The 19,607-nt window shown below is 42.4% G+C and overlaps 1 long non-coding RNA gene across 1 annotated transcript; it reads left to right on the forward strand.

Annotated features, from left to right (window-relative positions):
- Positions 1-800: 800 nt before the first annotated feature.
- On the forward strand, positions 801-18,947 carry LOC128126704 (uncharacterized). Its single transcript, XR_008224771.1, has 2 exons — positions 801-1,736; positions 15,599-18,947. It is a non-coding gene; the product is annotated as an uncharacterized LOC128126704 (long non-coding RNA).
- The last annotated feature ends 660 nt before the right edge of the window (positions 18,948-19,607 follow it).

A 19,607-nucleotide genomic window follows, 5' to 3' on the forward strand; every position in this document is an offset into this window, starting at 1 on the left:
CTCTTTGCAACTCTCCTTTCAGCAGTACCCATATCATCTGTACACCATGCAATCCATGAAATCTCAATTGCATACAATGTACAACTTTGTAATTCATATCATGTTAGTTTACTACAGCTAGATATAGTAATATTATCAATATGTGAGTATATATAGAAAAGAAAAAATCTGCCACACAAATCCAGCTTACAAGAAGCCTCAAATCACAACTAGTTCTCAATGCCCAATAATTCAACACTTGTCCAGAACAACAAACTCATTCAATAATGATCTTACAACAAGCACAAATCCATTATATATAACTAGCTACATAGTAATTAAGGAACAGTTTTTAGGTCTGTAGATGATGTTTATGAGTAGATGTCGATTGAATATATTCACACATGTTGAATGTGATGCCAGCTGTGTCCCTCCTCCAACCGTACCAACCTGATAAAATAAACAAACATACATCAAGTCAATGACCATTTTACCCTTCACACTGGACTTAAGTCATTATGAGATTTCCTCATTTACCCAAATGTGTCCTAATTTTCTTAAATATTTTTTAAAGATAAATTTCCATACATCACTTAATAGGAAAAAGGAAAGAAAGAGGGCCACATGTAAACCAGACTAGTTGTTGTTATTTGAAGGTTGGTTAAATGCACATAACTTTATCCCATTTCTTATTTTAGGCAATGTTTGTTTTTTACTTAAAAAGATACAAAAAGGATGACAAGTATAGCAGATAGCTTTTTTATCTTATTTTAGGCAATGTTTGTTTTTTACTTAAAAAGATACAAAAAGGATGACAAGTATAGCAGATAGCTTTTTTAAGATGTCACGATTATTTTGGCTCCCTTGCCGGGAAATCGAATAGATTCCTCCGCTTTCTCCACCATGGTACAACCCACTGAAGCAGAGATTCAAACCAGGTTGCAAACCACGATGCACTCCCATGAAGAGAAGCTTAATCAACTTAGCGACCAGATGAAAGATTTAACAGGCTCGGTTCGTGCTTTGCAGACTCTAATGACTGATCTACCCAAGTAGATGGAGGCAAAGATGGAGAAAATGAAAGCAAACATCCAACCCTCGACTCCCTCACAATCCAAACCGACGTCTGGAAGTACAGGGTCAGTTATTTGAAACCATACCCTAATCTCCACCTCCGGCACCAAAGAAAACCCCACCATCGTCACCCCATCGCAACCCCCACCCCAGAAGATTGATGAATCGCTCTTTTCTCTCCCCAAGGTCAAGCTTCCTACCTGTAACGGGATAGATGCTCGTGGCTGGGTAAGCAAAGATGAGTTGTATTTCCAAGTTCATAAAACCCCCACGAATCAAAAGCTCGGTTTGTCCCAGATGTGTATGGATGAATCTGTGTTACATTGGTTCACTAACCTTTTAATCCGACACCCGGATACTACATGGGAGCAATTTCGATTGAAGCTCTTGAATATATTCAGTGGCACCAAGTATTGTAAGGCTAATGAGGCTTTGGGATCTCTCTTTCAAGAATGCAACGTTGAAGAATATATCGTGGATTTCGAGGCTCTATCGGCACTTATACCCGACCAGTCAGAAGTACAATCCGTTGGATGGTTTTTGAGAGGGCTGCAAATAGAAATCAGAAACTGCGTTCGAACTCTCAGCCCTTCAACTTGCGATCAAGCAATGGAGTATTTCCCGGAACGTCGAAGTAGCACTAGGAGGACAACCGGAGAAACCTAATTTCCGTCGCAACTCAGGTACTACTCATTTGGGTCCACGTCCATTTACCTAGTCCATTCATAAGCCTAGTTACTCCACGGGGTTTTTGAGTCCGGCCCATACCTGCCCACCTAATAAGCCGGATCCCACAATTATAAATGGGATCCCTAATAACGGAGGAATGTTTCCCTTATTTTTTGTGGGCCACACTACTTTTTTCTTTTTTTTCCTTTCCCTCACCTCCCAAGGAATGGGTGGGAAGCTTCCTCACTATTTTTTTTATATTTTTTTAAAAATATATTTCATACATATATATTTTTTATATTTTTTGATAGGTATATAATTTTATAAATATTAAAAAGGATAAAAAGAAAAAAAAAAACTGTCCAATAGCATGAAGAGAGAGAGTGCGGCACTCCCTCCCCCCACCTCTTTCTCGCGGGATGTTTCCCTCACCCAAGTAGTGGTGTTCAAGAGTGAGGAAGCTTCTTTCACCCCTTTTCCCGCTCCCACTCCGTGCAGCCTAATATGAGGCATTTAACTTGTACGTAATGGGAAGACAAAAAGGAAAGGAGGGTTATATTTCAAATGAGGATTGAAGTACTCTACCTAGCATAAGTGCACCAACAGAGGCCTATCCATCCTCCTGCTTGCAGACAGTGAGACTCTTGACGAAGACCGAGAGGCTTGTTGCGTTGAAATCAAGGAAGAGGACGAGACTATCGAGGACGAGTGCTCCTCTCTAGAACCATGGAACAAACCCCCAGGTTCTCCAGAGCTATCAACGATCAAACTCACAAGTGCAATTAATGGCTTCTTGGTCTTAGTTCTTGTGGATAGTGGTGCCACTCATAATTTCTTGTCAAAGCATGTCGCCATCTCTCTCGGGTTAATTATATCATTCTTTGGGCGTATATATATCAGAATGGGGGATGATAGGAAGGTTTGGATGTCGAAGCAATGCAAGGAGGTTTCGGTCACCCTAGGACCATACTATTTTGTCACCATTGCTTTCGTATATGAATTGGGCTCCGTAGATATGATACTAGGGATAGCCTGGTCACTCCGGGTGATGTGTTATGTAACTGTCCTGTCGAAGAAACTAGGTAATCTGGTCAAACTACAAGTTGTATGATACGAGCCCAACTGAAACAACCCCAACTCCACCTGAAGAGCCCAACACAAAGCCCAAATGAAATACCACACATCCCTTTCGTGAATAATGTAGACAGTAACCCTAGTTTTCATTATTTCTTGTTTACATCACGTATGAGACCACGTCCTTCAAAGAACCGGTCATAGTTCACGTTTCTTCTTGTTAGCATTTTTCCTGTTTTCTAACTAGTAGTTCTATTTATGCATTCCACACTACTTTCTTTTGGCAAAATGATTAAGAAAATTGCTTCAAGCTTTTGTGTTATTCTTTTGAATTTTAGGAGATTAGCCATCTCAAAAAGGGCCTCTATCAATTTGGTGCTTTCGTTATCGTCTCCATGCCTCCCAGAGTCGAGTCAGGTTCCACCTCTGACAACACCAAGGCCGCCTTTGACCAGCCCATTGTCGCCCTTAACGATCAATTACACAGGTTCTCACCCACCTCTCCACCGCTACCAACCATCGCCTGGACACAATCACCACTCATCTCGCTACTCAAGCCGCTAATATCGCTAAAGAAACTGACACCATTGTCCAACTCCTCCCCACCAACAACATCAACGGGCTACCACCATAGTCGTTGCCACCACCGTACACCAACCTCCGCCCCCCTAAAATACACCGCCCAACATTCGACGAATCCAATCCCCTTGATTGGCTTTTTCAAGCAGAAAACTACTTCACGTATTACTCCGTTCCACCACCACAACGCCTCTCTTTGGCCCAATTTTACTTCACCGGAGACGCCTTGAGTTGGTATAAGTACCTCGCCAATAACCAACTTTTAGGTACATGGCCAGAATTTTCTCGGGCTCTCGTACTCCGATTCGGCACATCCGATTATGAATACCACCACGCCTCCCTCTTCAAACTCAAACAACTACCACTATCACCGCCTATCAAGCTGCGTTTGAGAAATTATGTAACCGGGTCATCGGAATCTCTAATGAGGCTCTCCTTAATTGTTATATCTCAGGCCTTACATAGGAAATCCAAACCAAATTAGTAGTGCTACGCCCTACTACCCTAAGGTTTCCTCCCCCTTGCTTTATATAACCATGTCATCCACATAGACCTCCACATTGCGTCCTATTTGTTCTTTGAAAACTTTATCAACCATGCATTGGTAAGTGTCTCATACATTCTTTAGACCAAATGGCATTTTAGTGTAACAAAGGTGCCTCGATTTGTATAGAAAGATGTTTTATCTTCATCGTATTTTGCCATGTGAATTTGATGATATCTCTTGTACGCATCTAGGAAACTCTTTCATCGGAAGCCTTCTAGAGATTCAACTTTTTGGTCGACTTCGAGGATGGGGTAGCAATCCTTAGGGACAAGACTTATTGAGACTTGTATAGTCCACACACATACGCAATGACCCGTCTCATTTATTAACTAAGACCAGGTAAGATATCCATACAGGGAATAGTGATTCTCTTAAAATCGTTGCCTTGACCAGTTTATCGACCTCTTCATTCACTGTCTTGCTCGTTTCACCTGCCAACGTGCGTTTCTTTTGCCTGATGGGACGAGCCTTTAGGATAAGGCTAATCTTGTGTTCAACTAAGTTTCAGGATATTCCTTCCGTAGCAGAAGGTGTCCAAGAAAAAAATATCCATGTTGTCTTGAAGAAGTTTTCAGAGTTCCTTTTTAAGTGATGGGGGAAGTGAAACTCCTATCTTTATTGGTTGATTCGGGTACTTCTTATATATGAATTTTCCGTCCTCACGATCTTGTTGTCGTTTATGTCTGATGTCAAACTGTTCATAGTCTATTATTTGGTTGCAGCGTGGTGTGATCATTGGGACGCATACCATGATCCCAACCCCATTAAGATGGATGATTTAACTAACCCATGCAACATAGAAGGAACAACTTTGAGTTTCCTTAAACCTTCTCGACCGAAGATGATGTTGTATGGGGAAGGTACCCGAACCACAACAAATTCAACATCAATTGTTTTCTTTATGCTTCCCTTATAGTCCTCCACTGTGAGTGGGAGAGTAATGGTGTCAAGTGGCCAAAGTTAGTGTTTATCGAAGCTAATGAGGGGGGATAAAGGATCTTTAAGTTTTTCTTTTGTATTTTCTGGGAAATATTGGAAACAATGTTCGAATATCACCTCCGATGAGTTGCCTCCATTGACATATATCTTGTCGACCCGAACTCTATCTATTACTCCTTTGATAAATAAGGGCTCGTCTCCCCTATGGTCTTTAGGGATAGGATCATTTTTGATAAATTTAATGTTTCCCCTGCTGGGACGACTAGGGTCATCTCTTTCTTTAATATCTCTTGACATGATCATTAAAATCTCGTTCTCATTATGCTTGCTGGTTTCTTCTTTGTCTCTTGGTCATTTATCTTTATAACTTTTCTTTTTCATATCCATGGTGTAACTATTCAATTTCCTGGACTTCAAGTGACCTTCCATTTCTTTCTTCAAGACGCCCCACTCCGTTGTATCATGACCACAAATCAAGTGATGCTCACAATATTTGTTATTGTCTTTTGGAGGATATTTCTCTTGTACCTTCTCTTATTTTCTATTTGTTTACTAGTAAATTCAATGCTTCTTGCAATGCTAACTTTTTTTTTTCTAGTTTCTTCAAAATGACACCAGTATCCCTCCTTTACTTGACCTAGATTGCATATTAAAAAAAATCAATATAATTGTCCATCCCTATTCTTCTACATGAAATGTAGCCACCAAATTCCAGAAAACCTACAATATTCTCTATGTGTGCTTTTTTATGTTCAAATCTCTAAACGCCAGCATGATCGTCTTACACACTTTCTTGTCAAGAATAAAAACGACAATCGGAAATTTTACCTTGAGTCTTAAACCGAAAATCTCATTATAAAGCCTACTCATAAGAATATATAATACTATAAAGTGTGATATTTGGGAATAAAGAACATCACTTTCCTTCAATAATATATTCCTAGACTCCTAGTTTAACTGAATATGAAAATGATATATATTACTTTATTTAATAAACTAGAGAAATATATCTTTCCTCATCAAGCACCCCACTAGCTTTCACACCAAAATGGTACCTCAGTGGTTCACCACCAAGGTGACAACCCAACAAATATTTTGATCTCCTCATCCCTTCAAATTACACCACTAAACCATCTATCTCTATTCAACTGCTACTGATGTTCACTCATACACTTAAAACAATAATCAATTTAACAAAAAATCCTAAAGAATGATGTGTGTGTGTGTGTGTGTGTGTGTGTGTGTGTATATATATATATATATATATATATATATATATATATGATGACGTGCCGTTTGCACGAACGAAGATTCGTACTCAGACACGCCTGATAATTTCCCAAGGCAATTCGCGCCTGGCGGAATAAGCCCGATGGAACCTCGCGCTCGGGGATGCCCCTAAGAGCAGGGCGTCCGCAGAAAAGGCTCGGCCCCACCAAGGGCACCTTGTACTCCGCGACAAAGTAAAATGGCGCTAAGAGACAAGGAAGATGCTCAGAACATTATCACCTAAACCAATAGTTGGCCCTGACAGATCAAGGAGCACAATTACCCAATGAGCGCCCCTGATCATGTCGGGTCTGATGCCTTTGTCCTGTATGGACTAGCAAAAGGCCTTAGTATAAAAGGCCTCCTCCGGTACCTTGGAAAGTAATTCGCTCTCTCCTAATTCACTCTAGACTACACCCAAGTCTATCCACTAACTTGACCGTCCGAGCGTTTTCTCCGGAACCTCCTCCCAAAGAACAGCTGGCGATTCCTTCATGTTGTGACCCAGCCGATGTGGGATCAGATCTAACCCACTTTCACCCCCCATTATAGGGTTCGACGTCCCTGTCGAACACATCGACCCGTGCCCTGGCTCTGATACCATTTGTAACATCCCCCTCAGGCACGTATCACAATATTGTCAGCTTTGGGACACTCGGCACGAGGACTTCCCAAGGGGTCACCCATCCTGGTACTACTCCCGCCCAAGCACGCTTAACTGCAGAGTTCTTATGGGATCTGCTGCCCTCACGGCTTTAAAACGCGTTGTGTTAGGGAAGGTATCCACACCCCTTATAAGGAATGCTTAGTTCTCCTTCCCAACCAATGTGAGATCAGATCTAACCCACTTGATGGGGACGTCGAACCCTATAATGGGGGGTGAAAGTGGGTTAGATCTGATCCCACATCGGCTGGGAAGGAGAACTAAACATTCATTATAAGGGGTGTGGATACCTTCCCTATCACAACGCGTTTTAAAGCCGTGAGGGCAGCAGATTCCATAAAAACTCTACAGTTAAGCGTGCTCGGGTGGGAGTAGTACCAGGATGGGTGACCCCCTAGGAAGTCCTCGTGCCGAGTGGCCCAAAGCGGACAATATTGTGATACGTGCCGGAGGGGGATGTTACAAATGGTATCAGAGCCAGGGCACGGGTCGATGTGTTCGACGGGGACGTCGAACCCTATAATGGGGGGTGAAAGTGGGTTAGATCTTATCCCACATCGGCTGGGAAGGAGAACTAAGCATTCCTTATAAGGGGTGTGGATACCTTCCCTATCACAACGCGTTTTAAAGCTGTGAGGGCAACAGATCCCATAAGAACTCTGCAGTTAAGCGTGCTCGGGCGGGAGTAGTACCAGGATGGGTGACCCCCTGGGAAGTCCTTGTGCCGAGTGGCCCAAAGCGGACAATATTGTGATACGTGCCAGAGGGGGATGTTACACAAAAGCACACTCGAATATGGCATCCGACGATACCAGCAGGACTAGTGGGACCCCGACGAGCCCCATCAGGCCTATGATGTCATTGGAACCAGTTACCGATGAAACATCACAACAAGGCAACTCAATGATGACCACTACTCCAACAAATGAATTATGGAGGCCGACTGCCGAAGGACCAACATCCTCTGCCTTCGTAATGGCATAAAGTGCATGCACACAAACACCATAGCTAAAGGCGATCTCAAGTAGCATAACACCACTAACAGCGGACAACGTCAGCGGCGTGCCAGTTATCTCACAAATACCGTCGCTAAGCCAAATGGTGAGAGAACAAACGATGGCTTTCCAAACACCTTCATTTGTCACAAACACGCCTTTCAATACCATAATCCCACAACATTATCCATTCATGTCAAACAGCTCACTAGCACAAAACCTACCCCTCCTATCAACTCAAACACTAATCTTCTCGTTTCAGCAACAAACCTTTTACGGCTCAAACCCTGGGCACCTCTCGGCATACAATAGCATGATAATGCAACCATACCTCACCGCCCAAGAATATAACTCGCAAGGTGTTTTCTCCATCCTAAACCAATATTGTTTATCGCGAAGTGTAACATCTTCATTTGCCAAAGAACTCCTAGACTACGCGATCCCAAATACAGTGAAGTTACTACACCTCAAGACCTACAATGGAACCACAAATACATATAATCACATCGATACTTACGAGTGGACAATGATCTCGTTAAAACTAGACGAGCGATTCTGGTGTATGTATTTCCCGACAACCTTAGATGACAACGCAAGAACATGGTTCAAGATGTTAAAGCCAAGGAGCATTTACAAATTTACACAACTAAAGTACCTTTTCTTGACAAATTTCATGCAATTGCATAAATACAAAGGAGATTCACACTCAATAATCGGTTGTAAATAGAAGGAAGGAGAGACGAGGCGAGAATACTTCACCAGGTTCACTAATGCCACATTAGATGTCCTAGGGCATGACGAAGGATTAATAGCAGGCGCCTTCATGTGGGGGCTTCTCCCAGGACCGCGGTTCTAGACGCTCAGGGGGGAACTAACCCCAGACACGGGCTGAGCTAAAAGAGAAGGTAGAACATTATCTGAGACAATATGAAGGGGATGCAATGAAGCAAGCATACTTGAGCGCCATGACCGCCTCAGCCACAAAACGTCACAACTCACTGTCGCACCACTTGGAAACCCGGGTGGTGGAAGACACTTTGAGCGAGGGAAGTGCCCATAAGGACTTTTTAGGCCACTCTAAAGAGATGAAAGAAGAGGCAGGCGACCAAACATCTATGTAGTCTTTGATAAACAACCAGTGGAGGGAGGAAATGGACGGTACTATGAATACCACAAGATCAAGATACACGACACCATCAACTATTATGTATTAAAAAGGGAAATGGAGGAGAAACAACTAAAAGGGAACCTCATAGAGGTAGCGCGGAGTCTCCATGCTAAGTTTAATGTCGAGAATGCCAACGATACAACAAGGGAGTGTGACCAACCTCACGAAATCCTGATGATTAGGTCAAAGCGGGAAAGGCAGGAAGAATACGACGGGGCAGACAGCCTTACCAAATCCATGCAAGGCTTGACATTCTTAGCAAAACATCCTCAATCGGCAAGCTGGCGAAGAGACGAGCCGCTCATAAACCAAGGGCCCATTAGAGACATTACTATCCACCGAGTATACATCGATACTGGCAGTTCAACAGATATTATCTACGAGAATTGTTTTTGTCTCCTCCCAGATAGGTGGAAGGAGAGCCTCAAACCTACAACTAGGTGGCCGACAGGATTCATAGGGCACGACCTGTGGCCCCTAAGCACGATCCGCCTGTGGTTCACGATGACCATCTATGACAAGGAAAAGAACAAAAGAACCCTCATAGATTTTTTGTAATCCGACATCCAACAGAACACAACATCATCCTTGGACGGACATCCCTACTCAAATTTAGAGCAATCCTATTGACAATGCATGGAATAGTCAAATTTAGTACAACAGAAGGCCGAGAACGATCTTGGAAACGCCACTAAGAGAATTATGGTGTTATGAGATCATGTAGCTGAAAGAGATCATGAAGGAAAGAAAAGATCACAGGCGGAGCCAACAAGTGATAGTGAAATCATCAATAGGGAATACCCGGACCAACCAGTCGGCATAGAATGCAACCTTCCCCCGACGACGAGACATGCATTGATCAATATTTTTGTAACGCCCTGTTCTGAATTGTTTCCTATGTGGGGGTGGTAACCCGAAGACCGAGTATCATTAAGCTTAGGGCCTTTAAAGAAAAGAGATTTAGACACATTTGGGTGTGGGTAATGTAATTTGGATTATCCGGGAGTTTGGTATGTGTTTTGGCGTCAAGGGGTATTTCCGTAAAGTCTCACTTAGGGCTTTTATGAATTTTGGATTTTTGTTTGGAATGTTTTAAGAAATTATGAGTTGATAGAAGTGTAGAGCTTCTCGTTACCTTTCCGAAGATACAAAGAACGTCAAAATCGGAGTTAGAACGAAGAAGTTATGCCCATTTGAAGTTTGGTCAGTTTTGGGTTGTGCTGAGTACATTCGGTGTACAAAAGGGAGTACATTGGGGGTACTGAGGCATCATGAGTACGCTGGGCAGATCCAATCAGTGCCCAAACCTATTTTCATGGTTTGAGCCCTATTTAAGCTCCTTAACTCCCCCAAACCCACCCCATTCTCAGCCTCCACCCCTCCAACACCCCTTCCATGAAACCCTAAACGTAGTTAAGCCTTGTGTGCTAAAAGAAGGTGTTTTTGAGTGCTTTGGAGTATGTATGGTGCACCTTGGAGGAGAAATGTTGGTTGCTTTGGAGCTTATAGGTCTGGACTTTGTTCACCTTGATCTATCTTCTAGAGGTATAAAGTTTGAGTCTTGATGATGCATTTGTTAGATCTAACTAGGTTTGGATGTTATGAGCATTTGGTCATTTTAGTGCATAAAGTTTAGATCTTGAAAGTTTGTGACCTTGTGATAAAGTTGGAAATTTTATCCATATAAACATCATTTTGATTCAGATTTGAAAGTTGGATACTTGTACATAATGGATTAAGTTAAAAAAAAATATGAACTTTTAGGTCCCTTTGAGACTTAAAGACTAGATCTTCTTTTTTGGGACCATTTTAATGGATAAATTTGGATACTTTATCCATTATAAAGCTATTATGAACTATAAAAATGTGATCTTGGCCCTTCCATCCCTTCCATGCAAGAGTTATGATGTATTATTGGGTGAAGAACTTAGAGTTTTGGACATTAAGAACTTTATAGCCATGCAAAGTCATAAAGTTGGAAACTTTATGACTTAGGACATCATTTTGGGCTTGGATCTGAGTTTTGGATGTAACAACTTAATATAATAAGCTCTTAATGGAGTTTTGGGATTGGGATAAGTATGTTGGGGGTACTTGGTGGTATGTTGTGCATATGCGGTCAGCACCCCGCTATTGGTCAACATTAGAGTACGTTGGGCGTACTTCTTGGTACGCAGGTGTGACAATCGTCGAATTCCGGTCAAGTCAAACCGGTCAACTCATCTAACCCTTGTATATTAGGGTTTCCATTATGCTTCTTATTGTACAACTCGCAATCTTAATACAACGTATCACTTAGAGTTTTCACGTGTTCGGAAATTCTAAACCCTAATCAGGGTAAGTGATGAATCTACTCGGTAAAACATTATTCCATACCTCTCGAGAGCGTATAACAATCCTAACGAGCCTTAACGGGGTGTGCAAACCTTGCGTTACGAAGCCAAAACACTTAAAACGGTCACAAAAGAAGTCTCTCCCAATCTCCTTCACCCTATCTCTCTATTAAAACTCTCTCCCAAATCTCACTCAAAACTTCTTTCAACTTTTTATAATCATTCGGGTCATCCCGGCCCTTAACCGCGGCCCTTAACCGGGTCAAGAACCGCTTAAAACGGGGTAAAATGGGCAAAATAGCCTTAAGGAACTGAAACCCCTCTTTATGGGGCGAACCTTCTTAGAACCGAAGGCCCCTATAGGGACCGAACTGCTGAAGAACTGAAACCATCAGGACCGAACCCGAACCTTGTACCAGGGACCGAACCGAGCTTCTAGCCTTCAGACCGAACCTCCTCTCGCCTTCGGTCTATTTCGCTTCTCACCTAGCTTCGCTTCTGACAGGCTCGGGTCTGACAAGTTCGCTTCTGACCACCTTCACCTTCGGTTCCCACCAAGCAACCGAACCCTCGCACCTTCGGTCCCCCATGCGAGAAGCTTCGCAGACTTCGCCGTTCGTCCCGGTTTTCGACTAATTTTGCGTTTTAAGCTCGATTTTAATTATTTTAGCGTGAGGTTTTCACCCAAAATCATATTTTAACATATAAAACCCCTTATTTCATAATTAATTACGTTTTGGGGCATAATACTTATCCAAGAAGAGTGGGTGGGATATTATTGGTGGAGTGTTGACTTTGCTTTAGTGTATGACACAAGCAACCACCCCATGCCCACTCCATGACCCACCCTTGTCCTTCCACCATACCTAGTCATTTCATAGTACTTTTCCCACCATTTTTCAGCCACACACTTGGTCAAGTGCTAGAAAACCCTCATCTCTCCCACATTTCTCTCATTTCTCTCCTTTTTCCTCCAAAAGACAAACACCTTTTCTCTCTCAATTCTCTCTATAAATTTCAAGATTCAAGGCCATTTTGCAAGCTGTTCTTCCACTTTTGGTAAGTATTATCACCCTCCACATGATTATTTCACTTCTTTCTACTCAAATCATGGATATCTTACACCTTCATCATCACATTCATGTTAGATCTTCGAAATCAAGACATCTTCTTAGTGTTCTTGAGTGGAACACTTCTTTTCTTCAACATCCACCCACTAAGAACACACAAGATGAGTTCATACCCTTATCTTTTCATGTTTTTCTTAAGTTTCTGCAGCCGTGACAGCCGCCATGGCGCAAATCAATGATAACAATGCCAGTGGAGGTGGAAGCGGTGCCGACAATACTAATTGCTGCAACAATAAGGGACACCAGCAAATGTCTACCAACAAGGACGCCTCAGACCACAAACCTAAGAGTAATAAACGAAAGTTTTGGAACAAAAAGGAACGCAACCTATCTCAAAGATTCGCAGAAAGAAAACAACCCATAGCCGCCCCTGCCATTACAACAGCAGTCACGACACATGCCTCGGCATCAGCCACAACAATTGTCACCCAAGCACCGGCCAGACCATACAATGGATCACTCCCAGAATGCAACAAGTGTAGCTTCGATCACACTGGGGTTTGCCGAGAAATGCATTGCAAAAATTGCAACAGGAAGGGACACACTGTCCGTTTCTGTAAGGCACAGACACGACCCATCAACCAGGTCCCCGTCACTGGAGTAAGTTGAGCTTGTTACAAATGTGGTGAAACGGGAGACTTTAAGAGAGACTGTCCAAGAGCAAGGAAGACTGGTGACGGTGGAAGGGCACTTATGATCACCGTCGAAGACACCACCCCGAAACCACTCGTAAATACCAGTACGTGTTTCTAACATTAACATTTAGATTTTTAATTTTTTTTACTAAAGATTAGCATCGATTAAAGTATACCAACCATAAACCTCGAGAACACGACAAAGACCCGAATAAGTCTTATCATTTATAACAAAAACATAGGGTTTTTACTAGTGAATCTATATGGCTAGTGTAAACGTTACGGTCATATATCATTAAGATTCTATGGACTTAGAATGTATAAGTTCGCCTTACTTCTTGTTCCTCGTTTGGTTGTGGGCTTAAGGCGGAGTTACTCATTCGACTGCCCTTGTAATCTTAAGGATATACGACTAGTTTACACCTAGCGATTATAAAAGATCTGTTAGGACTTATATTCCAAATTTCATCACAAATTGTTGAAGCATTCGTAATACTAGTACTCACTAACTACAACCTGGAATATTCGTAATGATAACAACAAGGATAAAACAGAGAGCATAAGGGTACACATAGAATACACTATCATTCCAAAACAATAACTCCTTTTAAATCGACTTAGCTCTAGATACACTAAGAAATTCCAAGGCCATCAATTAACATCAGGCGGATTGGTCCCCACCTTATTAATTTCTTGTACTCTGGAAAGTACCCACATCCTTTTCCCCAAATTCTTGAAGTCATAGTCAAAACACTAATTTCGGTACGAAATTCCTTCTAACGGGGGGATGATGTGACAATCGTCAAATTCCGGTCAAGTCAAAGTCAAACAAAGTCAACAAGTCAAACTGGTCAACTCATCTAACCCTTGTATATTAGGGTTTCCATTATGATTCTTATTGTACAACTCGCAATCTTAATACAACGTATCACTTAGAGTTTTCACGTGTTCGGAAATTCTAAACCCTAATCAGGGTAAGTGATGAATCTTCTCGGTAAAACATTATTCCATACCTCTCGAGAGCATATAACATCCTAACGAGCCTTAACAGGGTGTGCAAACCTTGCGTTTCAAAGCCAAAACACTTAAAACGGTCACAAAAGAAGTCTCTCCCAATCTCCTTCACCCTATCTCTCTCTATTAAAAATGTCTCCCAAATCTCTCTCAAAACTTCTTTCAACTTTTTATAATCATTCGGGTCATCCCGGCCCTTAACCGGGTCAAGAACCGCTTAAAACGGGGTAAAAATGGGCAAAAAAGCCTTAAGGAATCGAAACCCCTCTTTACGGGGTGAACCCTCTTAGAACTGAAGGCCCCTATAGGGACCAAACTGCTGAAGAACCGAAACCATCAGGACCGAACCGAGCTTCTAGCCTTCGGACCGAACCTCCTCTCGCCTTTGGTCTATTTCGCTTCTCGCCAAGGTTCGCTTCTGACAGGCTCGGGTCTGACAAGTTCGCTTCTGACCACCTTCGCCTTCGGTTCCCACCAAGTAACCGAACCCTCGCACCTTCGGTCCCCCATGCGAGAAGCTTCGCAGACTTCGCCTTTCTTCCCGGTTTTCGACTAGTTTTGCGTTCTAAGCCCGATTTTAATTATTTTAGCGTGGGGTTTTCACCCAAAATCATATTTTAACATATAAAACCCCTTATTTCATAATTAATTACGTTTTGGGGCATAATACTTATCCAAGAAGAGTGGGTGGGATATTATTGGTGGAGTGTTGACTTTGCTTTAGTGTATGACACAAGCAACCACCCCATGCCCACTCCATGAACCACCCTTGTCCTTCCACCATACCTAGTCATTCCATAGTACTTTTCCCACCATTTTTCAGCCACACACTTGGTCAAGTGCTAGAAAACCCTCCTTTCTCCTCACATTTCTCTCATTTCTCTCCTTCTTCCTCCAAAAACAAACACCTTTTCTCTCTCTCAATTCTCTCTCTAAATTTCGAGATTCAAGGCCATTCTGCAAGCTTTTCTTCCACTTTTTGTAAGTATTATCACCCTCCACATGATTATTTCACTTCTTTCTACTCAAATTATGGATATCTTACACCTTCATCATCACATTCATGTTAGATCTTCGAATCTTCAAGGCATCTTCTTAGTGTTCTTGAGTAGAACACTTCTTTTCTTCAACATCCACCCACTAAGAACACACAAGGTGAGTTCATACCCCTATCTTTTCATGTTTTTCTTAAGTTTCAAGGGGGGGGGGGGGGGGGAATACAAGTTAAATCACGAAGACCTATATGTATGGGCATTCTAACCTCGATAGGTTGTGGGTCAGGGGTAATCCAATCTCGATAGGTTGTGGACCCAATATGTATGGGTATTCCAACATCGATAGGTTGTGGACCGCGGGTAATCCAACCTCGATAGGTTGTGGACCCATTTTATCTTGGCATTTTGTTTGGGGTATTCCATTCCGATGATGATTGGACCCGACATGCTGTTTGTTTGTTATTATGTGAATGTGATGGGATTTTGGGGGAATTCACTAAGCTTCATGCTTATAGTTTTGGTTTATGGTTTCAGGTACTTCAGTGGACCGTGGCAAGGTGAAGGTGTGACCGTACACATCCTTGGTTTTCAACTGATTTGATCTTGGGAGATTATGATTTTAAATAATCTTTTGAAAAAAAAATAGTTTTGTAACACTTATATTAGAAAAAGGGTTGTTTTGAAAAGTTTTAAATTTATTGAATTTTTCGGATGTTACACTTTTAAATAAATACAAGCATGTCTTTGCTTGGACTCCGACGAACATGGTATGAGTAGATAGGGAGGTCATAGAGCACAAGCTCATGATCAAACCGGGTGCCAAGGAAATTAAACAAAAAAATGAGTTCAAGAGGGGAGACAGGAACATGCCAATCAACACTGAGGTCGTCAACCTAACCAAAGAAGGAATACTCCGGGAGGCAATCTTCCCGACCTGGATCGCAAACCCTATCATGGTTAAAAAGCACGATGGCACGTGGCGCATGTGCATCGATTACTCTGATCTAAACAAATCATGCCCTAAAGACTGCTACCCCTACCAAAAATCGATTTAAAAGTGAATCCCTATAGGGTTTCAGACTAAAATGCTTTCTCGATGCGTAATAGGGGTACCACCAGATCTTGATGCGCAAAGAAGAAGAAGAGAAGACAACCTTTTACATGGACCCTGGGGCTTTCTACTACACCAAAATTCTGTTCGGCCTGAAGAACGCAGGTGCGACCTACTAGCGCCTCGTCGACTCCATCTTTGCCATGGAAATTGAAAGGAACATTGAAGTATACATCGAAGAAATGGTCATAAAAAGCCCATATGACAGGAGATTACTGAAATACGTGGAAGAAACATTCAAGACATTGGAAACGTTCAAGATGAAGTTAAACCTGGGGAAGTGTACCTTTCGTGTCGAGGAAGGCCAATTCCTGAGATACTATGTCACCACTAAAGGAACACAACCCAGCTCAACCAAGCTGGACGAGTTGATGGAAGTACCATCCCCCCACACTCTAAGAGAAACTAAAGGGTTGAATGGTAAACTGACCGCTCTAAGCCGTTTCATTTCCAAGTTGTCAGAGAAAGCCATGCCACTTTTCCATACTCTATAGGGGTGCATTGAAAAGAACAACTTCCAGTAGACGCCGGCAGCATAAACAACGCTCCAACAAATTAAGGAAGCCCTACACAAATTACCCACACTGGTTAGCCCCGTTCCAGGTGAAATGCTATAGGTATACTTCTCAACATCAAATGAGGCCATATCCTCGATATTGGTAGTAGAAATTGAAGGAAGGTAAGCATCAGTCTACTTTGTCAGTCGAGCCTTACAGGTCCCAGAGACCAACTACCATATCTTTGAAAAACTGGTGATCTTACTCATCTATGCATCACGACACTTGCTACGCTACTTCCAAGCACATAAGATAGAGGTATAAACAAATTGGCCGCTCAAACCAGAAACGTCCTGACGCCTGGTGAAATGGGCAATCGAGATGGGGGAACATGACATTAGGTACCGCCCACGTACCATCATCAAAGGGAAAGCATTGGCATATTTTCTCCTCAAGTTCCCAATAAAAGTGAAAGTAGGCGCTCAAAAGAAAGAGTTACCAGGCCCAAGTTGGCCAAAGGATGGCCAGGGATGGACCCTATGTACCAATGGGGCATCTAGAAAATAAGGATCGGGAGCGGGCCTGATCCTAACAAGCCTAAAGAGGGAAGAGATTACCTACGCCCTCTACTTCGACTTCCATACCTCTAAAAATGAGGCCGAGTACGAAGCCTTGCTTGTCGGCCTACGACTCTACGACTGGCAAGACAGATGGGCGCAGACACGATAACAGCCGTGACGAACTTGAGGTTAGAAACTAACCATAATAGAGAGTTTGAAGCAAGAGACAAGTGAATGGAGAAGTACCTAAAGGCCGTTTAAAGACTCGTCGATCCCCTCAAAGAGTTCACCATCAAGCAAATTCCAAGATGGGAGAACAGAAGAGCGGACGCCCTAGCATCAAAATGCTTCGACCACCTGTCCAAGAAGGTTTGGGTGGAGGTACTCAAGGAATGGAGCATAGATGAGCGATAGGTAAACACTTTGACACCAGCATGACACACCTGGATGACACCAATCATATACAATCATAGAAGCTAGAAGAGTAAAAATTAAGAATCCATGAAGAAGCTAGAAGAGTAAAAATTAAGGCACCATTGTATACAATCATAGAAGGATTACTATACCGAAAAAGGTTCATGACGTCGTGGCTAAAATGCATAGATGAAGCCAGGGGAAAAGAAGCACTTCAAGAGGGGAAAAGAAGCACTTCAAGAGGCATATGCAGGCCCAGATGGCGCGCATGATGGAGCAACGACCCTCACAGGGAAGATACTTCGGATGGGCATCTACTGGCCAACCATACATCAAAACGCGACAGAAGCAATGCGAAGATGTGTGGAATGCCAAACTTACTCTCCGGTTTAAGGGGTTCCCTAGGCACCCCTGACGAGAATTTCTAGTCCATGGCCTTTCTACCAGTGGGGAATCGATATCGTCAGACCATTCCCAGATACCCTCGGAAAATTGAAGTTCCTAGTAGTTGTGGTTGACTACTTCACCAAGTGGATAGAGTCCGAGCCATTAATGTGCATATCCAGAAGACAGACGATCAAATTCCTATGGAAGAGAATAATGACAAGGTGTGGAACACCTAGGGTACTCCTCAGTGACAATGGGTTACAGTTTGCTAAAAACCCATTTCAAAGTTTGTGTGCCGAGAAAGGGATTGAGCAACGTTGCACATCAGTAGCACATCCCCAGGCCAACGGCCAGACCAAAGTATCCAACAGAACATTCGTAAACGGAATCAAGAAATGCCTAGGGAGAGCTAAAGACAATTGGGTAAAAAAAACAACCAGGAGTAGGTCATATAGAACAACGCCAAGAACGAGCATGAAGGAAACGCCCTTTAGCCTAACTTACGGCACATAAGCAATGTTGCCGAAGAAGAACACAATGATAAAGACATGAGGGTAAACTTGGACCTCATTAAGTAAAGGCGTGAGTGCTCAAACGTTTGCCAAGCGACCTACAAAGATGTCGTGGAAAGATACTACAACTAGAGAGTCAAAGAAAAAGCTTTCAAGATAGGGGATTATGTCCTAAGGCGAAACGAGGCAAGCCATAACCACTCATAAGGAAAGCTAGGCCCTACATGGAAAGGACCATACAAGGTCATCAAGGCTCACCGCGACAGCGCATACTCACTCGAAGCAATGGAAGGAATGAAAATCCCAAGAACATGGAATGCCAGGAACCTAAGGAAGTTTCATTTCTAAAAGAAGAAATTCATCACCTGGACTGATCACCCGGGCTGACACTCAATATCTAAGGCTTAGTGAACCTTTGCCTTTCGCTTTATTTTCTCTTTTGGAAAGAACAAAATAGTTAGCGTATTTGTAAGGCTCAGGATAGCCACTCTATCTAAATACTCAATGTATTTGCAGGGCTCACAATACTCATCTCATTAGAAATACTCGGTGTATTATTAAGGCTAAGAACAACCATTTTATTAAAATACTTATTGTATTTGTAGCAATAGTCATTTTTAATACTCAGTGTATTTCGTAGGCTTAGAACAGCCATTTCATTAAAATACTCATCATATTTCATGGGCACAGAATAGCCATTTCAATAAAATACTCAGCGTATTTCCCTGGCGCAGAATAGCCATTTCATTATAACACTTAACATTTTTACAAGGATCAGAATAGCCACCCTATCTAACATAAGATAGATTCGCAGGGCAAAAAGACCGTGTTAACACTCAGTACGCTTGCTAGGTCTAACGCAATAACCTCATAGCAAGCCACTTAATGCAAACAGACATCACGAAATCTTATCACGTCTACATAATCCAAAGCAACCGCCTAAGTGTTATACAATCATCTTACACTCGAAGGGTGAAAAGCGACAATAACAGAGGTTTAGAGCCAAACCACACACACAAATGTAATGATCCGCACACAAAATAACAACAACAAGCATAGGGA

This window comes from Lactuca sativa, chromosome 6 (genome assembly GCF_002870075.4).
Source record: "Lactuca sativa cultivar Salinas chromosome 6, Lsat_Salinas_v11, whole genome shotgun sequence".
Classification (NCBI taxonomy): Eukaryota; Viridiplantae; Streptophyta; class Magnoliopsida; order Asterales; family Asteraceae; genus Lactuca; species Lactuca sativa.